A 20,338-nucleotide genomic window follows, 5' to 3' on the forward strand; every position below is an offset into this window, starting at 1 on the left:
GATAGTAAATATTTTGCTGTATGTGTGATCAGTGCTACAGCTATTTAAATTTATATCGTGGGGATGCCTGGGTGGCTCAGTGGGTTAAGCCTCTGCCTTCGGCTCAGGTCTGGATCTCAGGGTCCTGGGAATGAGCCCCGCGCATCGGGCTCTCTGCTCAGCAGGGAGCCTGCTCCCCCCACCAAACTCTGTCATGCCTGCCTCTCTGCCTACTTGTGATCTCTGTCTGTCAAATAAATAAATAAAATCTTTAAAAAAATAAATTTATATCATGGAGGGAGCCATACATAATACATAAACAAATGAGTATGGTTGTGTATCAATAAAAAATTATTTACAAAACAAAGAGAGGCCAGATTTGGTCCACAGAATGCATTTTGTAACCTCTGCTCTTCATAGTTGCTCCCTAAAATTTTACAGATATATTGCTAGTATTAGTAAGAGAGATTAACAAGTTTTGAATACAAAAACAAAATACAAACTTAATTATATTTCTCTACACTAGGAACAGATAAAAATATAACTTTAGCAGCTAAAATATAAATAAAACATATAATATATAAACAATATGCAAATAATAAAATACAAATCTATTTTCAGAAATAAATCTGGGAAAAAAACCCACAAGGACTTTATAGACCAAATGTTTGCATTTTATTGAAAACTACTGAAGAACACCTAAATCAATACCTACATGTATTTTATTTGTGGATGAGACTTAAAATCACAAAGGCTCCACTTCCTCAAAAATTGACCTACAAATTCATGATAATTCTCAACTTTTAAAAAATCACTTTTGGGGGAGTAATTTAAGAAGCTGGTTGTATAACTTATGCAGGAAATCCAAGTCCCTAAAAGAACCAGTATATTTAAGAGGAAGAAAAACAAGTGGGGTCCTTGTCCTATGAGATAAGAATTATTATCATGCTACATTAACTTAGTAGAATACAGATGCAAGGAATGACCTGTAGAACAGAAAAAAAAAAGGTCCAAAAGCAAGCCCATGGTTATGCAGAAAACATAACTTAATAACTTACCTAACACTTTATGTGAAAGATTCAATGAAGCAATATTACTATATAGCAGTATTTGGATTTAACATTAACAAAGGACAGTAGTAAAACAGTGCTTCTCCTCTATTTCTTTCAAGATCCGTATTTATGGGAAAATCCATAAAACTGGGTCTGAACTAAAAACAAATGATGAATTATGGGGAAAATTAGACTTTTCATAGAAAAACATGTCTGTTGTGATAGGCATCATCAGTGACATTTGCTGAGTATATTGATAATATATCCAAAATTAAGATGGATCATTTGTGAAAAACACCAAATGTGCTCTAAAATCAATCAACCATACATCATATCTCATTAATTAAATGGTGTCTCTCCTGTCATGGACTCTTGGCCACATACTTTGAGCTTTATCATCCTCTTCAAAATGCTTAAAGAGAAAAGCTATGTACTGAAATAACAGACACTTCCATAAGTCTAAGTCTCACATCCCTGTAGGATCTCATCCCATCTCAATGACAGGATTTTTTGTTTTACTTTATACACTTCTCTGTTCAGAGAAATTAATCACAATATATTAAAACATCTAGTAGACAACCAGGGCCATACTATTAGAAAGGGACTGATTAGTAGTCACCCAAGGATGACAAACAACATTAGTTAGAATCATCCCTTCCGGGGCGCCTGGGTGGCTCGGTGGGTTAAGCCGCTGCCTTCGGCTCAGGTCATGATCTCGGGGTCCTGGGATCGAGTCCCGCATCGGGCTCTCTGCTCAGCGGGGAGCCTGCTTCCCTCTCTCTCTCTCTCTCTCTGCCTCTCCATCTACTTGTGATCTCTCTGTCAAATAAATAGGTAAAATCTTTAAAAAAAAAAAAGAATCATCCCTTCCCTAATCCATCACTAAAATCATTCACAAATCATTTGCAACTGGTGGACAACTAATTCCTGGAGGCCTAACACACACAGAGTGATTACAGACAACAAAACTGTATTATAAACATTAAATTAATAAGGCACTAGAATCTTAATCTTAATCTTAATCATTCCCAACACTAGAAGAAATAATTATGTGATAATAGATGTGCTGGCTAATGCTACAATGACAATCATAGTACAATATAAATGTATTAAATCAATATGCTATATGCTTTGAACTTATACAATGTTGCATGTGAAATATATCTCAATAAAATTTTTTAAATGTAAAATTATTCACAAATCAAACATAGCCAATATACTTTGCAACTGCATTATTACATTTTAGTGACATATTTAAATGTTATTACTCAATTGTAAATACTTTAAAAATTTTAATGTTAGAACTACCATTCCTATTTTCATTACTATTACTATAATAAATTTCTATAGACCTTTCTGCTTCTTGAATTTTATCTCTTCAGTTTCATCTCTTCAAAATATTTTTGTTACTGTTTTAATCATTGATGAATATGTATGGATTTTTAAAATTTTAACTATAAAATTTGAGAGCCTCTGTTAGATCAGAAGAGAACCTGTAAGAATCCTAATTAGATTTACAACCTAAAACTTGTCTGTCACGGTTACTTTATTTATATGTATCATCACTTCTATCATCAAGGATTCAGTATGGCTACATATGAAAGAAAATTTGAATAACACCATATTAACAAATAGAAATATATTTCTCTCTTACATAAAAGTTCAAAGATGAGTATTCTGGAATTAGAGGTAGCTAGACAAAGTTTTCAGGGTTCCAGTATTCTTCCAGGTCATTACTTTCCTAATATTTCAAGTTCTTGAAATTCAAGTGAAGAAAAAAGAGCAAAGGACTGAGTTAAACACTGGACACACAATAAATGTTCAGTGTTTGCAGAGATACTGAAGATACCCCATGAAATTAGAGAGATGCTGTTAGTACAATGCTCCTCTCCCTCTTCTTCCTCTCCCTCTCTCTCTGTTTTTTTTTCTGGAAAAGTGAAACTCCACAGGTGCCCACACTTGTCACCAGAACTGCACTTAAACAATGAACCAGTAACTCAACAAGTGGCTTTATCCTCATGACACAAATGATAAAGCTATCTCTTCTTCCCATTGACTCTTGACTCAGTAAGTTGTTTTGACATTATGATTTATATTCAAGGAGATATTTATGCTCCCTTTGCCCACTGACTTTGAAGTCACATTTGCTGCTAGTAGTCAGTAGCATCATTTCTGAACATAAAGAATCATGCCAGACAATTCTTGGGGGAGTAATTTCAACTAGTGTTTTCATAGGAATTATTTATATACCAACAGAGACAGAGATATAAATTTTGTACCTTTTTCCCCATTGGCTGACTAAATAAGCTAAAGCAATGTCCCATTTTCAAGCTGGAATTGACCATACTGATGATCAAACTCAGTGGCTCCCAATTAAGAGAGATACATCGAAATCACCTAAGGTGTGTCTAAAGCATATATACCACCTACACATTCAGCTCCTATAAACACAGACCCAAAAGAATGGTGTGAGTCCAGTAGACTGCAGTAATAAAATATAAGTCTGCCAAGTGTACTTTGATAAAAATCCCAAATTGTGCTTAAATTCTCTTGATTCCCCCAATTTAAGAACCATTATCAGGTCAAATTCTTCTTTTGAGAAAAATAAGTATAATAGAAAAATGGCCTACTACATTAAGGACTATAAGCACTAAAAGGTAAGACATATTTCATTTAAGATAATATCTCTAGCATCGAGCACTTTCCTAAAGTAGATAGTCAATGAATAAAAAGTGTGTTAGAGGAATATGTGCAAATGGCCAGGAGAATCAGAGATTTGTCTCATAACTTTGGGTCAAGGCAGAATGAAGCTCCTCTGAGCAGGAAACAAACCAGGTTACTTCTCAAATGTTTAAATGTATTAACCACTATTTGAAATTATATTACTCATTCGTTTTCTTATTGTTTGTTCATTATCTAGTTCCTGTACTAGAATATTAGCCTCTTACACTGGATGCAGTTGCAACACCCAGAATACCTCCTGATAACAGAGTGGTCAGGCACTCAAAATTTGTTAAATGATAGTTAAGGGAATATATTCAAAGGTACCATCTGTAAATGCAGATTAGAAAGATGTGACTTTAAAAAATAAAAGTAGCTCAACAAAACAAAAAGACAACTGACAGAATGGGAGAAGATACTCACAAATACATCAGATAAAGGGCTAGTATCCAAAATCTATAAAGGACTTATCAAACTCAACACCTAAAGAACAAATAATCCAATCAAGAAATGGGCAGAGGACATGAACAGACATTTCTGCAAAGAAGACATCCAAATGGCCAACAGACACATGAAAAAGTGCTCCACATCACTCAGCATCAGGGAAATACAAATCAAAACCACAATGAGATACCATCTCACACCAGTCAGAATGGCTAAAATTAACAAATCAGGAAACGATAGATGTTGGCAAGGATGTGGAGAAAGGGGAACCCTCCTACACTGCTAATGGGAATGCAAACTGATGCAGACCCTCTGGAAAACAGCATGGAGGTTCCTCAAAAAGTTGAAAATAGAGCTACCCTATGACCCAGCAATTGCACTACTGGGTATTTACCCTAACAATACAAATGTAGTGACCTGAAGGGGCACATGCATCTCAATGTTTATAGCAGCAATGTCCACAATAGCCAAACTATGGGAAGAACCTAGATGTCCATCAATAGATGAATAGATAAAGAAGAGGCGGTATATATATACAATGGAATACTATGCAGCCATCAAAAAAATGAAACCTTGCCATTTGCAACAACATGGATGGAACTAGAGGGTATTATGCTGAGCGAAATAAGTCAATCAGAGAAAGACAATTATTATATGATCTCTCTGATATGAGGAATTTGAAAGGCAGGGTGGGGGGATGTGGGGCATAGGGAAGGAAAAAATGAAGCAAAATGGGATCGGGAGGGAGACAAACCATAAAAGACTCTTAATCTCACAAAACAAACTGAGAGTTGCTGGAGGATTGGAGGTAGGGATAAGATGGTAGGGTTGTGAACGTTTGGGAGGCTATGGGCTACGGTGAGTGCTATGAAATGTGTAAGCCTGATGATTCACAGACTTGTATCCTGGGGCAAATAATACATTATACATCAATAAAAATAAATAAATAAATAAATAAATAAATAAATAAATAAATAAAAGTAGTTTTTCATGAGAAAGATACTACATGCTCCTTAAAAATAAAATAAAAATAAAATGATATATGGAAATAATTACAAATATCACCTGATATTCCATTAAAACTACTTTTTTTTATTGGTATAACAAAATATTTATTTAATCCTTTTAAATCTTTAATCTAAGTCAGCTATTCAGTTACTTATATCCTCATCAACTTGGATCGCCGGCAAAATTTAAGGATACATACAGACTTTTGATAAGAGAAAAGGCAAATGTGGACTCTAGTAGGGATCTGTTGTTTTTACCTGCCCACCATCCACTATTCTTACAATGGCACCTGAGTTTCCTGTGGTGAACTGCCTCTCCCCTACTATGGGTCCACGAGGTACACATCTAGTAATTCAGATTAGTACTTTTCTGTCCTGGTTCATAAATGTGTAATCCCAGGCAGACCAATGACAATGAGGTCCTGGACTTAGCCAGTACTATTATGCAAGAGGCTTTTATTCTTGGGGGATCGGAAAGCTGGCAAAACATCAGTCTGGAGCTCCTGGTGGCCATCATTTTGCCTGAGAATGAAGCCAACTGAACCCTTTAAAAACACGTTTTAGAGAGTAGCTTAAAATTACAACTGGGGCACTAGATCTTAAGTCTCAAAACAACAGGGTCTTATCATTGTCAGATTATGATGTTATAATGAATGCCATCTTTGAAAATAAATACACACTCATCCCGAGTCTCTGAAATTATTTTAGAATCTAACCTCTTTCTAGGAAGTAGCAAAATGAAAGAGTGTTTTTAGCAGTCGGACAAAAACTGTTCATTATTCTCAACATTAAAAATTGAATGCAAAAAAAAATTAAAAATTAAAAAAAATTGAATGCAATGATTTAAAGAAAAGTAACACATTATTGTTTGCATAATATGTACAGAATCATGCAGTTTCTAGTGATTAAAATGTTGTCATACTTGGAAAGGAAAAGACAGTGGCTGAGAAGCACATCCCCTCATAAAAGATACCTAAACAGTATGCTTGGGATGACTAATATTAAGGATTTGAACATAATACAGTTTTCCTCAGAGGAAACAATCCTAGTTTCTAAAGAACATTCACTTCTGACATCTCAATTTCTGATTTCAGTGACTGCACACTGTGTACCTCTGTGCCACACTTAGGACAAGTAAAGTACACATCAAATAAAAAACTACTTTTGACACAGTAGTAACAGAAGATGTGCTCACATCTTATGGTGTGAGGCATGGTTGGCCCACTCTCCACACAAAGAAAACTGTTTGCCACTGGCTGGCTGATAATGTATTGTCACTACTAGGAGCACCAGTAAGAGGAATACACCATGAAGACAACTTAGCTTTCAATTTCTGGATATTAATAAGTGGTAAGAGAAAAATCAGAAACTCAGCAAAACCATGCCAGAGAAGTTCCCTATTCATATACTCAAAGCCAACTTCACGTACATTTTGGGGCTTGCAAAATACAGAATGAATGCATAGGAGACATTCTGTCAAAGTTGCAAACTTGCCCCTCTGAAGGAAAATCAGGAAATTAATCAGCCCACATAATTTAAAAAGTCCAACCATGATATTCATACACTGCCTGGCTTTCCCAAATGATACCAAACGACAGTTTCGAAACAGGTCATAGCAGCGCTCTTCCAGCCACGTCCTGCCAATTGTACACACAGCATACCACAGCTTCTGATTCTTACTTGGTGGCTGGTACCTCAGCTTTGTGGAAAAATCATTTTTATACTGAATATTCAAAATGGATTATCCCACAGTGGCATTTTGAGAATAGATGGTGAATCGCCACAAGAAAAGCCACAGCAATGCTTTTACCTCTGGTTCAAAGTGGGCTAACAGCCCTGGCTTAAATCCATGAAAGCACTGAGGAAACTGGGACCAAACTAGCTGCTCCAGGAGCTTGTTCAGTTCAAGTGCATCCAACTGACTTATTCTTAGCACTCTGTTTGTCCTTTTCGTGTTCTCTTCTCTGGAAGCCAGGTCTTCTTAGAAGTCTCTTATTCACAGGCAGTTAAGAAGGGAGAGGTCTTAGGAGTCTGCAAAACACCCCTGTTCCACATAACTTTCTCTGAGACATTCTCTGGGAAGCTTGGATTCTCCTAGCAAAACCTGGATTACCCCAAAACTACTTTTTATAATTTGGTGCACAACTTTCCAATCTTTTCTATGTGCATGTGTCTTTATGTGTATAATTCTATAGAGAAAGGATGATACCTAAATGGTCTTTTGTTCACTCACTGCTTTACCAAGAAATATGCCATGCACATTTTACTTCTCAAGGTCATTTTGAATAATACATTATAAAATATCAACAGTATAAGTAGGTATATAATAAAAAAGGAAACTGCTTCCAACTTTAGACACCTTATATTATTCAAATTAAAATTATTTCTAGAAACAACAAAAACCCTATACAAAAAAACAGCATACAGATTTACGTCACTGTTTTGATGTTTGTAAGGTATACTAGTAAATAATGCATCATAATTTATGTAAGCACAAAGTATGAGAAAGCATAATCATATTGATGGATACTTGAGTTGTGTTGAGTGTTTTGTAATTATAATTAATATCTGTCATATATTTATTCACATATATTCATATATATACATATATTCTTAGAAGACTGTTGTTTAAAAAATACATGCATTTCATACTATAATGGATATTACCAAATTATCTTCAAATGAGGTCTTAATAATAAGTTTCTACCAAGAGGGAATGGGAAAGTTTATGGACATTCACACCTTGGCCAACATAATCTATTACCAAAGTTTTAAACTTTGTCAGTCTCTTGGATATAAGAGGAAATATCCCATTATCTTCTTTTAAAGATTTTTATTTATTTATTTGACAGACAGAGATCACAAGTAGGCAGAGAGGCAGGCAGAGAGAGAGGAAAGGAAAGAGGCTTCCCGCTGAGCAGAGAGCCCAATGTGGGGCTCAATCCCAGGACCCTGGGATCATGAACTGAGCCGAAGGCAGAGGTTTTAACCCACTGAGCCACCCAGGTGCCCTGAAGTATCTCATTATCTTAATAAGCATTATTTTAATTATAAATGAAGTCAAAGATTATTAATGAGATTTATGTTTGTAAGACTATTATATCCCTGTTTGAATGAATTATATTTTCTTATTTTTTACACATTTTTTTTCTTTTGAGTAATTAATCTTTGAGTGCTGTAAGAACCCTTTACAGATTACAAAAGTATGTAATTTGTTACATGCCTGTTTTCATAGATTGTATTCATGCCCCCAGTTCTTCACACTTTATCCATGCCCTTCATCCTATAATTCAGTCATTCCTATATTAACCTCCTCATTCTGAGACTTTATGACTTGTTTTGGCTAATAGTAAGTAGTAGAAGTTACAATATACCAATTCAGAGTCTTGGCTCAAAAGGATTCCGTGTTTCTATTGTTTTATTGTACATTGTCATTGCCACAAACCCACTGAGAAGGAATATCGGGTAAAACAGGACCAATGAACTCATTTGCCTCAGATGAGGTCCGTCTAAATAATCCTAGAACCAGGCAACGCAACTGAGATTACTCCATCATCATGACTCAAGAGCCATAGTAAATGATTGTGGTTTTAAGCCTTTAAATTTCAGGGTAGTTTGTTATGCAGCAATAGGAAATGGAAATCCTTCAGTGCTGTATCTCCCTTTTGTTTCCTTTTCTCCCTCCTTCCCTCCTTCATTCCTCTTTTTTTTCCTTCCTTTCTACTGTGCTTTCCTATATTTATTTGTGGCAGTTTTAACACCCTCTAATTATTATTCATTTTCCAATTTTTTATCTTACCTTATATTTTTATTGACACTTTTTATTGGAAATCACATTAAATTTATTCATCAATGTAGATAAAAAAATTTAGCATTTTTCTGTTCTAATAAATATTGAATTTATATTATCATTTAGCTATAAATAATACTTTATTATATAGGTCATTTTCATTCCTTCATACTTATAAGCTATGCCTGTTGAATATCTTTCCTATGTTTTTCACACTCGTCCAATAATTATTTCAGCACAAATCTTTGGAAGAGGAACTGGTGGGTACATATATTTTAAGGCCTTTGTATGTATTAAAATTATTCCCAGAAAATGTTGTATAATGTTGTAGTCACACTAACAATTTATAATACTGCATATTTTCAACATCCCCAGAACACTCTGAATATTAACAATATTTTATATATTTGTCCATAACGGTAAGGAAGTAACAATAGAGGTGGGTAGTTTAAATTCACTGTGTGACATGCACTTAGCATCTACAAAGAAAAAAGTCATGTCATATGTGATTAACTATACTCCAGGGAATGTGTGCTTTTCTGAACTTTCATGTAATTACTATGAATGTTACTACTTAAGGAAATGTCTGTGATCTCCATGGTAAGAGCACATTAATGGTCATAAATGTTTTGCTCCCCAAACCCCCAGCCCATCCCATTTTGTCTTCCAGAAGACACACTTTCCTTTCACATCTCATCCCTTCTTCTTCATGTGTGGCAGAATCTTAAATAGGATAAACTCCACAATTTTAGAAGTTTTTCATAAACTTTAATTTGGTTTTAAATGCCACTGAAGGTTTGTTTCCAGCACACCCACAATATGAAAGTTTAAAAGTGCATGAAAATTTTAAAAACTTTATAGTTTCAAGGCAAGAAAAAAGTAATTCCAAAAATATGATGAGAATCTATACCATTTTAAAACTAGGACATTTCCTTTTCAATGATCAAAATTCTCTTTGCTCCTCCCTCTCTTAAGCTCTGAGGAACAAGAACATATGATCTTAAAAATTTCCAATGTTTCACTTAAGGCCTGACTTCCATTAAAATTTCCGTCACCTTATTAAGAGGAAAGATGTACATTTGTGGTATTATGTTATTCTTTAATCTGAAAAACTATGCAAACTGTGTACCTTTCAAACTAGTAAAGGTTAGTGAATACCAGATTCATTCTGGGGCTCTATCCCATTTAGGATTTATAGTAAAATGACTTTCAACATTATGCGCAGAAGTCTAGCAATGATATTATAAGAATAGAATGCATCAGATTCAGGACTTGTTGGAAAAATAAGCACTTGTTAGATAACAGGTGTGCTTTCTTGACCTTCCACCATCTCCTCTTTTACCATGAAAGACCCAATTACCCAGAACTCAGGGTGACTCAATTACTCTTCATAACAGTTACCACTTTATGGATGAATAATAAATCTAAGCCTAAATTCACGGCAGTTTCTTAATTTGGTCCACATAGCCCTTATTATGTTTGAGTGAAAAAGACCCCCTTTTTCATCCAGTGAATATAAACACAAAATCATGTTGCCCACAAATTAGCAGTAGTCATCTTGCTACTTTGAGAGAAGTCCCCCCCAGGACAAAGCCAGCACTCCTCAGAGGAAAGAACCCAGAGAAATGGGGACTCAGCTGTGCAAACACATTGGCTAATTGAAATTAAGTTAAATTTAAAGAAGCTAAATCTGATGTTTTATCTCTGGATGGTTCAGTAATATGAGCCAATAAAATAACTACTGTTTATGCCACCATGAATAGAGTGTTTTGTTATTTATAATATAAAGAGTCATATTTATATAGAATATTTTTCAGAAGGATAGTGAATCAAATTCTTGATACTTGGTACAACCAAGGAAGTTCATCTGGTGTCATGGATGCAGGAAAGATTCTAATATATTGTGATACAAGATGACAGTCACTCACTCTAGAGGATAATATGTTTCCTAAAGCTCTTGGTTGGTGGGTTATTCATGCTCTAACCCAAAACACAGTGTGGGTGAAGCAAATTTTCTAATCTCTGTGCTTGATATTATATTTGCTGAATGAAACACCTTTTTATCTTTTACTTTGAAGGTTTTAAAAACATTGCTGAGTATTCAGGTTGCAGTTATCCTGTCAAATAAAATATTTCAATGAGTTATGAATGATTTTAAAGAAAGATCCCTTCATAACAAAAAAACAATTGGAAACATTTTCACCATACTAATGGCCAGGATAAAGACAAAATGTCAGCTAGTATCCAAGTAGGAAACAAATATTTCATGAATTACATTCTGTTTACACTTCAAACACAAATTAAAATTGTTTATTTAGCTAACAGGCTCAGCCTTGATTACATGTCATTAGTGTCCATTATAATTTCAACTGTGCTTGAATTTTATAAGCCTGCTAGAAAATTACATTCTTATATTTCAGAAATGGAAATAAAATTAAAGTGGTGTTTTGGCTATTAATACCTATAATCAGGTTAATCATTGCTTGAAGGATATAAATTTTTAATTTTCTACAAATAAAACAAAAATTAAAAGCAATTCTTCAAATCACCAATCAGTTCTCAACTTGGCATCAGTATTAGCCAGCTCCACACCAACTGACTACAACTTTCCTAAAACATAATTATAATTTTCCTTTCCTATCTGTAAAGTGTCGGCCTTGACTACTATAGGATCGATGCATTTACTTCAGAACTTACTTCCTTCTTCAATGTTTGAAGCACCTTATGGCACTTAAGTGAACACCTACATCCATTTATTTCTACAATCATTTCCTAGTTAAATATTAATAGAACTATATTGATGTCTTATTCATACCATTTGTTGTAAAATATGCAAAAAGGTTTATTTAGGAGTGAATAGAAAAGGGATACTAAAAGATTTACATGGTCAGAAAGTCCACAGAAGCCCAATCTAAACAGAATTTAACTTTTGGATCAAGAGAATAAATGTGTTACACTCATAGGAGAAAAAAGATTCCTATTCATCAAAAGTGATTAATTTCATTCACTGGAGACTTCAGAGAAGGTTCACATGATTTTCTTTATCCTGTCACACTGGTAGAAAATCTACATAATTACTGCTGCAGAGTCCGTGGCTTCACATAAAATGGTAAGTGGAGGCACCCCAGTCATTTGTATTGGGAATGGGACTGGGGCGAGTATGCCCCCTGCTCAGGACCCCTTTCCTATTTTCCTAGTTAACTCTCACTTATTCTTTGGCTCTCCAAAATCATCTAAGATTTGGATAAATCCTCTTATAATATATTGCACAGCCTTCAGTAACTTCCTTCATAATATGTATCTGCTTTTAGAAGTACCTCCTTTTATAGCTTCAATATATGCCCCCACTGTGCCCCATTAACTAAGGTATAAGTTCCAAGAGGGCAAGGGCCATGTCCATTTTGACCACTCTTTATGTACACACACACACACACACACACACACACAGACATACACCTTCAGCCTTAATGCTTAGTACATAGTAGACATCAAACATATTTTTTAAGGGGCACCTGGGTGGCTCAGTTGGTTAAGCCTCTGCCTTCAGCTCGGGTCATGATTCCAGGGTCTTGGGATCTAGCCCTGCATTGGGCTCTCTGCTCTGCAGGGAGCCTGCTTCCTCTTCTCTCTCTCTGCCTGCCTCTCTGCCTACTTGTGATCTCTGTCTGTCAAATAAATAAATAAATAAATTTTTAAAAGACATATTTTTTTTTAAAACTCAGTGAATAAGTGAAAAAGAGACAACACTGATGGATAGACCTATCACTTTCCCTAGACAGAGATGAAAGAAGATCCCTGAATACTTCCAAAGCTCAGTCTTGAAGTGCATTCCAGGGAATTGTAGGAGACCAAACATAAGTGCAATTTCTCCCCACCACTGCTCAGATCCTGTAAGAAATGAAGTATCAGTTAACAGGGGATATGAGAGAAGAAAATTGAGTATATGGATTTTTTTTTAACAGATGAAAAGCCCAAGATTTCTCCATGCCCTACATACACCCTAGAAAACTTCTTTTTTTTTTAAATCATTTTATTTTATTTTTTCCAGTGTTCCAAAACTCTTTTCATGCACCACACCCAGTACCCAACATTTCTTAAATTGAATGTATGTACAAGGCCTGTTACTTCAGGATCAATTTTGTTCAACACATCTCCTTTTTAATTTTTTTATTTTTTCAGCATAACAGTATTCATTTGCACCACACCCGGTGCTCCATGCAATCCGTGCCCTCTACAATACCCACCACCTGGTGCCCCCAACCTCCCACCCCCCCACCCCTTCAAAATTCTCAGATCGTTTTTCAGAGTCCATAGTCTCTCATGGTTCACCTCACCTTCCAATTTCCCTCAACTCCCTTCTCCTCTCCATCTCCCCTTGTCCTCCATGCTATTTGGAAAACTTCTTTTTTGATCTGCATTTTAGGTTTACTTTCTGTTAATCAGACCTCTCAAATTAACAAGGGGGCAAAAGTACTTGTGGCAAAGACAACTTTTTTTATTCATAGAATCATTCTATTTTTCTACTGGGAACACAGATAATATACACTTTCCAACCCCTGTTCCTTTATGTCAGGGCCATACAATTATAGTCCAACAAGTGATACATGGATGAAAATTAGCACCATAAAAATATTTTTTGCATCATCCTTTCTCCTCAGTTAGTTTTACAGATCAGGTATAGACCATAACACCACAAACAGAAGGATACTGAGATTTTGAGTGATTGAAGCAGTGTCTCCCATGCTCCTCTTTCCCCACAATCCACTCTAACTTGCTTTGCACGGATTTGGATTACATTGTGTTAAGCCGCAAGAATTGGGAGTTAGTTAGTCACTGACTAATTGAGTACTGTATGTTGTCACTGTCAGTGAAACTGAAAAAGAGAGGTGAGATGGATTCCTTAACAACATTTTGGGAAACAATCAATAGGAAATTATCAAAGGCAGCTGGGCATCACTGGTAGAACAGGTAGCTATTTACTGATATTTCATTTCTCCTTCTATTTTTGTAAGTATCTTGAAGATAGGCCACCATTGTCTTCATTTGTGATTCCCCAAAATTACCCAACATGATGTTAAGCTTTTGGGGAATAATTAATGTTTAACAAATAAATAAATTGTTTGCCTTTTTACTCCAATTACATTAAAGTACAATTAAAAGGTGTGCTATTGAGAAAAAAGCATGAATTCTGAAAGCAAAAAAAAATGCTAGCCATAAGGATTCATCTACCACAGCTGTCCAAAAAGTAGTGTTTCTACATAGCTACATAGAAAGGGAAATTTATTGAATAACTCTTGTCTTTAGTTTTCTAGTCTTCAAAGGAATATTATAACTACTCAACATAGGGTTAAATGGGCTAATATACATATATTTCAAAGCCTAGTAACTCATACAAGCAGGTGGTTCAAGTGTGTTTAATTGATATTTAAGTGGAAGATGTATTATTCTTCTCAGGTCATTTCCAAGCTAAAAAAGAAATTACCCAAAGTGATCTTTTCATTCATTCTTGTTTTGTAATGTTTCTATAAGACATAAGTAGAAAGAGACTATCTTTATGCATGAATACAAATATACAGTTATAGAATTCTTTCCTTCAGATTACTTTTATTTCATTTTCCTTCTCTCAAACATGTTCTAGCACTATATACATATTCCATTGGCAAAGTCTAGAACTAAGCATTCATTAAGGTAATATATTGGAGCAAGAGTAAAATACATACATTAATTGGGTATTTAAATGCTCCAATGTTTATTCTGTATCAAGTTATAATAAAAGAAAAGTATAACACAAAACATTTACTGGGTAGTCAGGATATTTAACCCATTTTTTAAGAAGAGGTAAAGTTCTTTTCTTGGAATTTTTAAAATCTATCAACAAAAACAAAATGCTTACTTAAAATATTTGCTCTTAAGGTAGTGATTAAATTCCTATTTTCCTTCCAACTAAAACCTTTAAGGGCTAAATCCTGATTTAAATTGTAAGTTTTTTTGTTTGTTTGTTTGTTTGTTTTTTTGAAATGAGCATATGCATTTTTATTAAAATTTAAGGAAATTTAGAGAAAGGGAGGGATAGAATTTAAGAAAAGGAAGCGTTCTATTCTAGGAATACAAGGTTAAAACTTTCCCTTTTCCTCCCCCATATTCCTAATAAGCAGTGTGCTTTTTATAAACATATATTTTTATCCCCAGGGGTACAGGTCTGCGAATCGCCAGGTTTACACACTTCACAGCACTCACCATAGCACATACCCTCCCCAATATCCATAACCCCACCCCCCCTCTCCCAACCCCCCTCCCCCCATCAACCCTCAGTTTGTTTTGTGAGATTAAGAGTCACTTATGGTTTGTCTCCCTCCCAATCCCATCTTGTTACATTTATTCTTCTCCTACCCCCTTAACCCCCCATGTTGCATCTCCTCTCTCTCATATTAGGGAGATCATATGATAGTTGTCTTTCTCCAATTGACTTATTTTACAAAGCTGTCATCATCAAGACAGCATGGTACTGGCGCAAATACAGACACATAGATCAATGGAACAGAATAGAGAGCCCAGAAATAGACCCTCAACTCTATGGTCAACTCATCTTCGACAAAGCAGGAAAGAATGTCCAATGGAAAAAAGACAGCCTCTTCAATAAATGGTGTTGGGAAAATTGGACAGCCACATGCAGAAAAATGAAATTGGATCATTTCCTTACACCACACACGAAAATAGACTCAAAATGGATGAAGGATCTCAATGTGAGAAAGGAATCCATCAAAATCCTCGAGGAGAACACAGGCAGCAACCTCTTCGACGTCAGCCGCAGCAACATCTTCCTAGGAACATCACCAAAGGCAAGGGAAGCAAGGGCAAAAATGAACTATTGGGATTTTATCAAGATCAAAAGCTTTTGCACAGCAAAGGAAACAGTGAACAAAACCAAAAGACAACTGACAGAATGGGAGAAGATATTTGCAAATGACATATCAGATAAAGGGCTAGTGTCCAAAATCTATAAAGAACTTAGCAAACTCAACACCCAAAGAACAAATAGTCCAATCAAGAAATGGGCAGAAGACATGAACAGACATTTCTGCAAAGAAGACATCCAGATGGCCAACAGACACATGAAAAAGTGCTCCATATCACTCGGCATCAGGGAAATACAAATCAAAACCACAATGAGATATCACCTCACACCAGTCAGAATGGCTAAAATGAACAAGTCAGGAAATGACAGATGCTGGCGAGGATGCGGAGAAAGGGGAACCCTCCTACGCTGTTGGTGGGAATGCAAGCTGGTGCAACCACTCTGGAAAACAGCATGGAGGTTCCTCAAAATGTTGAAAATAGAACTACCCTATGACCCAGCAATTGCACTGCTGGGTAAATTGTAAGTTTTATACACACACACACACACACACACACACACACACACAAGCTCTCAAGTGTTCACTATTATATTTCACAGTGAAATAATCTCAGTAGAGTGAATGAGTAAAAAAAACTAAGAGTTGCCCGGAGTCACGAGCCAAAAGACAATACCTTCATTTGAAAGTTGAGCTGAGGGACGCCTGGGTGGCTCAGTTGGTTAAGCAGCTGCCTTCGGCTCAGGTCATGATCCCAGCGTCCTGGGATCGAGTCCCACATCAGGCTCCTTGCTTGGCGGGGAGCCTGCTTCTCCCTCTGCCTCTGCCTGCCATTCTGTCCTCCTGTGCTCGCTCTCTCTTCCTCTCTCTCTGACAAATAAATTAAAAAAAAAAAAAATGAAAGTTGAGCTGATGAATTTGCAAAACCAGTGTCCTTTATGACTATGAGACTCCCAGGAATTTTGGTGGTAACTTTGCCATGTTTTTCTCCCTTTTTTTTCATTATGTTTGACATTTATAAGGCAGAGTCTCATTACAGACAAGCAATCTATGGCAACAGACTGGGGAAATAAGACAGTGTAGATACGGAGAGAGGAAGAAGGGAACAAAAATGAGCACCAAATTAGAATAAGGGCTTTGGAGGTCCATCATCACTGTATAATAGGCCTGTGTGAAATATTAGAGACTTCCAGAGAATGTTCTGAAGATACAAGGGCAAACTAATTTGCTTTGATTTGTTACTCAAGATCAATAGTCTGGCCCTATGGCTAATACAAGTAGGAAATGGCAAAACTTTTTACTGTATTCTACAGTCCTCTGGGGCTTATGTACCAGACACACACACACACACAAAAAGGCAAAAGATCAAACTTTGCTTAACCAACAGCTAGAAAAATCTATATAATAATAACAATAAACTGTCCAAATTATAAAAATAACTTTTCTAATTACTGTTCGTTTTTCTTTCAGTTTCTTTGTCCCATTCTGCTTTTGTAGGGAATCCAAGCAGATAGGGGATATCTAGGACAGGGCGGCAGACTGTGAGAAAGGGTGAGAAAACTGAAATCTCTCCTCACCTTCAGGACTCATCAGGAGAAAATGCAATGCCTAAGTCCAGAGAAGCCCACAAGGTGTCATTTTCTGGATGAATCTGTTATCGCACAGGATTAGGCTCTCTGGTTTTGCAGGGTCCATTGTTGATGGACCTAGGCTTGATGGATCAGGTTAGTCGAGTTTATTAATTTGTAATGGTAAGACCACTTTCACTTAACTACAGTGCTCATGTGACAACCAGGACAAAATGTTTCCTTTTATCTGACAATTAAGTATAGGATATTGAATTAGTAAACTAAAAGCTTGGCTACAGAGGTGAATACTGTGGCAACTCAACTGATTATTCCTGATCCACACAGATTATAATTTTCTTGTGACTATATCCATATTGACTAGATTCATGGTCTCTCCTCCAGTTACCGATAGATCAGTGCTGCTTACTTCTGGCTCTTTGGGCTTTCACAGCTTTACATCATTGACTTTAAATGCAGGTTCACAAAAAAAAAAAAAAAAGGCAGTGGATGGCTGCATATGGAACTGTTGAGAATCTGATTAAAATTACAAATTTGGGACCGCATCATAGACCTACTAAAACAGTATCACCAAATGTGGAGCACTAGCATTTGTATATTTTCATAATTTTCCCCTGGAAAATCTAGTAAGTGGTTCATTTTGCCTCTGTTCAGACTAAAAAACCTAATTGCAAACATACCATTTTTCCTAGCAAGTACAATTTAATTGGATAGATTTCCACATAATGAATTTAAATCATATACCAATGTGTCTTCACTGAGTTTAGAATTAGGATCACTTCACTTTGGTATTGGTGGTAATAAAAGGTATTGATAGTTTCTAGGCACTTTGATCATTTATTTAAATATTCTTATTTCCCCTCTCACATATGATACTTGATTACATCACTTGTAGGATAGATTTTAATAACTTAACTTCAGAATCCCTTTTCTGAAGTTTATAATGGGAAACATTAGAGTTTCCCATAATAGTATTAATAACACATCAGTAGGGCACCTGGATGGCTCAGTTCGTTGAACATCTGACTCGTGATTTCTGCTGGGGTCATGATCTCAGGGCTGTCGGATGGAACCCCGCTGTGGTCTCTATGCTCAGCAGGGAGTCTGCTTGAGATTATTTCCCTCTACCTTTGCCCCCACCTTCATTTATACTCCCTCCCTCTTTCTAAAAATAAACAAATCTTAAAAGAAAATGCATCTGCTATTCTTCCAGGTACAAATTATAATATACATTTTTCAAGCTTTTAGGATATTGGTGAAGACACTAAAATACTCCTTTTATAGAACAGGGCAAACCAATTGTGGTAAATTGTACATCATTTCTGAAACTTAATAGCTTCTTCTTGAGAGAATACTAGTAACCTTCCACCTTCTGTGAGTTTATGTTTTGTCAGTTAAGAATGCCAACTCTTGTGCAGATTTCTGGAAATTTTAAGGTATAGCGTATGTTATGTTTCATAAGCCAGGTTCCTATTATGATTCATGATTTACAGAGGTTCAGAAAAAATCAGTAAGAAAGTGATTTGGGAACTTTTCTACCTGTATTAAGATTTTAAAAAAGAAAATTTCCCTGAGGTTTTGCTATTCAGAATTACAGATGATAACTGTCAAAGATAATCCATTATAATTTAGAAATGGTGAAACATTTAAGTGTCATCTGCATTAATTACCTGAATATTCTAGATCAACAGTTCCCAAAGTGTTTCCCATGGCACACTAATCCAGCAAAATATTCTTCCAAAGAGAAAATGGCTCCATGGCAAAATATACTACACTACTTTGGCTTAGAGATTCACTTTACACATTAGCAAATTAAAAGATCACAAAAATACTGCAAAAAAGAAAACTTACTTTGTTCAGCATTTCCTAGATATATTTGATAAAATATTTCTATATAATATCTATTAATATCTGAGGCCCAGAGAATACATAACAGGTTAGGAATAATGTAACATAATGTTTATTCTTTGCCCATAAATGTATTTACAAATGAGAAAACAGCCCTTTGATAAGGTATAGGTCTAGATAATCATTTCTTTCTGTTTTTTTTTAAGATTTTATTTATTTGACAGAGAGAGAGATCACAAGTAGGCAGGGGGGGAGGAGTGGAAGCAGGCTCCCCGCTAAGCAGAGAGCCCGATGCAGGGCTGGATCCCAAGACCTTGAGATCATGACCCTAGCCAAAGGCAAAGGCCCAACCCACTGAGCCACCTAAGCGCCCCTAGATAATCATTTCTAAAAATATGATCACTGTAACTATGCTAGTCTTCCCAGGTATAGCAATATGAACTGGTTATATTTTATTATTTCTTTTAAATAGGTTGCATTTTTCAGAGCAGTTTTAGATTGCCAGAAAAACTGATCAAAAAGTACAAAGAGGGGGCGCCTGGGTGGCTCAGTGGGTTAAGCCGCTGCCTTCGGCTCAGGTCATGATCCCAGGTCCTGGGTTCGAGCCCCACATCGGGCTTTCTGCTCAGCAGGGAGCCTGCTTCCTCCTCTCTCTCTCTGCCTGCCTCTCTGCCTACTTGTGATTTCTCTCTGTCAAATAAATAAATAAAATCTTAAAAAAAAAAAAAAAGTACAAAGAGTTCCCATATGCCTCCAGACTGCAAACATGCACAGCCTCCTTCACTATCAGTACACCCCATAAGAATAATACATCTGTTAAAATTGATAAGCCTACATTGATACATCATTATCACTCAATAATCCATGTTTACATTAAGGTTCACTCTGAATCCACCATTACAGTAACATAAAAAGTAGCTGCCCTGCTCTAAAAATCCTCAGTACTCCTCCTACTTATTTCTCCCTCCTTCCTGAACTCTGGCAACCCTTGAGCTTTTTACTGTCTCCTTAGTTTTGCCTTTCTCAAACTGTCCTATAATTGGAATCACACAGTATG

The 20,338-nt window shown here is 36.0% G+C and overlaps 1 long non-coding RNA gene and 1 pseudogene across 1 annotated transcript in view; both read right to left on the reverse strand.

Moving 5' to 3' along the window:
* Positions 1-2,447, reverse strand: part of LOC125109728 (uncharacterized) — a 69,689-nt gene extending 67,242 nt beyond the window's left edge. The window contains exon 1 of the long non-coding RNA XR_007130361.1: positions 2,384-2,447. This is a non-coding gene — a long non-coding RNA (uncharacterized LOC125109728). The remainder of the gene's footprint in view (positions 1-2,383) is intronic.
* Positions 2,448-6,070: 3,623 nt separating this feature from the next.
* Positions 6,071-19,143, reverse strand: LOC125109821 (peroxisome biogenesis factor 2-like; annotated as a pseudogene).
* Between the last annotated feature and the right edge of the window lie 1,195 nt (positions 19,144-20,338).

The sequence above is a fragment of the Lutra lutra genome, chromosome 9, assembly GCF_902655055.1.
Source record: "Lutra lutra chromosome 9, mLutLut1.2, whole genome shotgun sequence".
Lineage (NCBI taxonomy): Eukaryota > Metazoa > Chordata > Mammalia > Carnivora > Mustelidae > Lutra > Lutra lutra.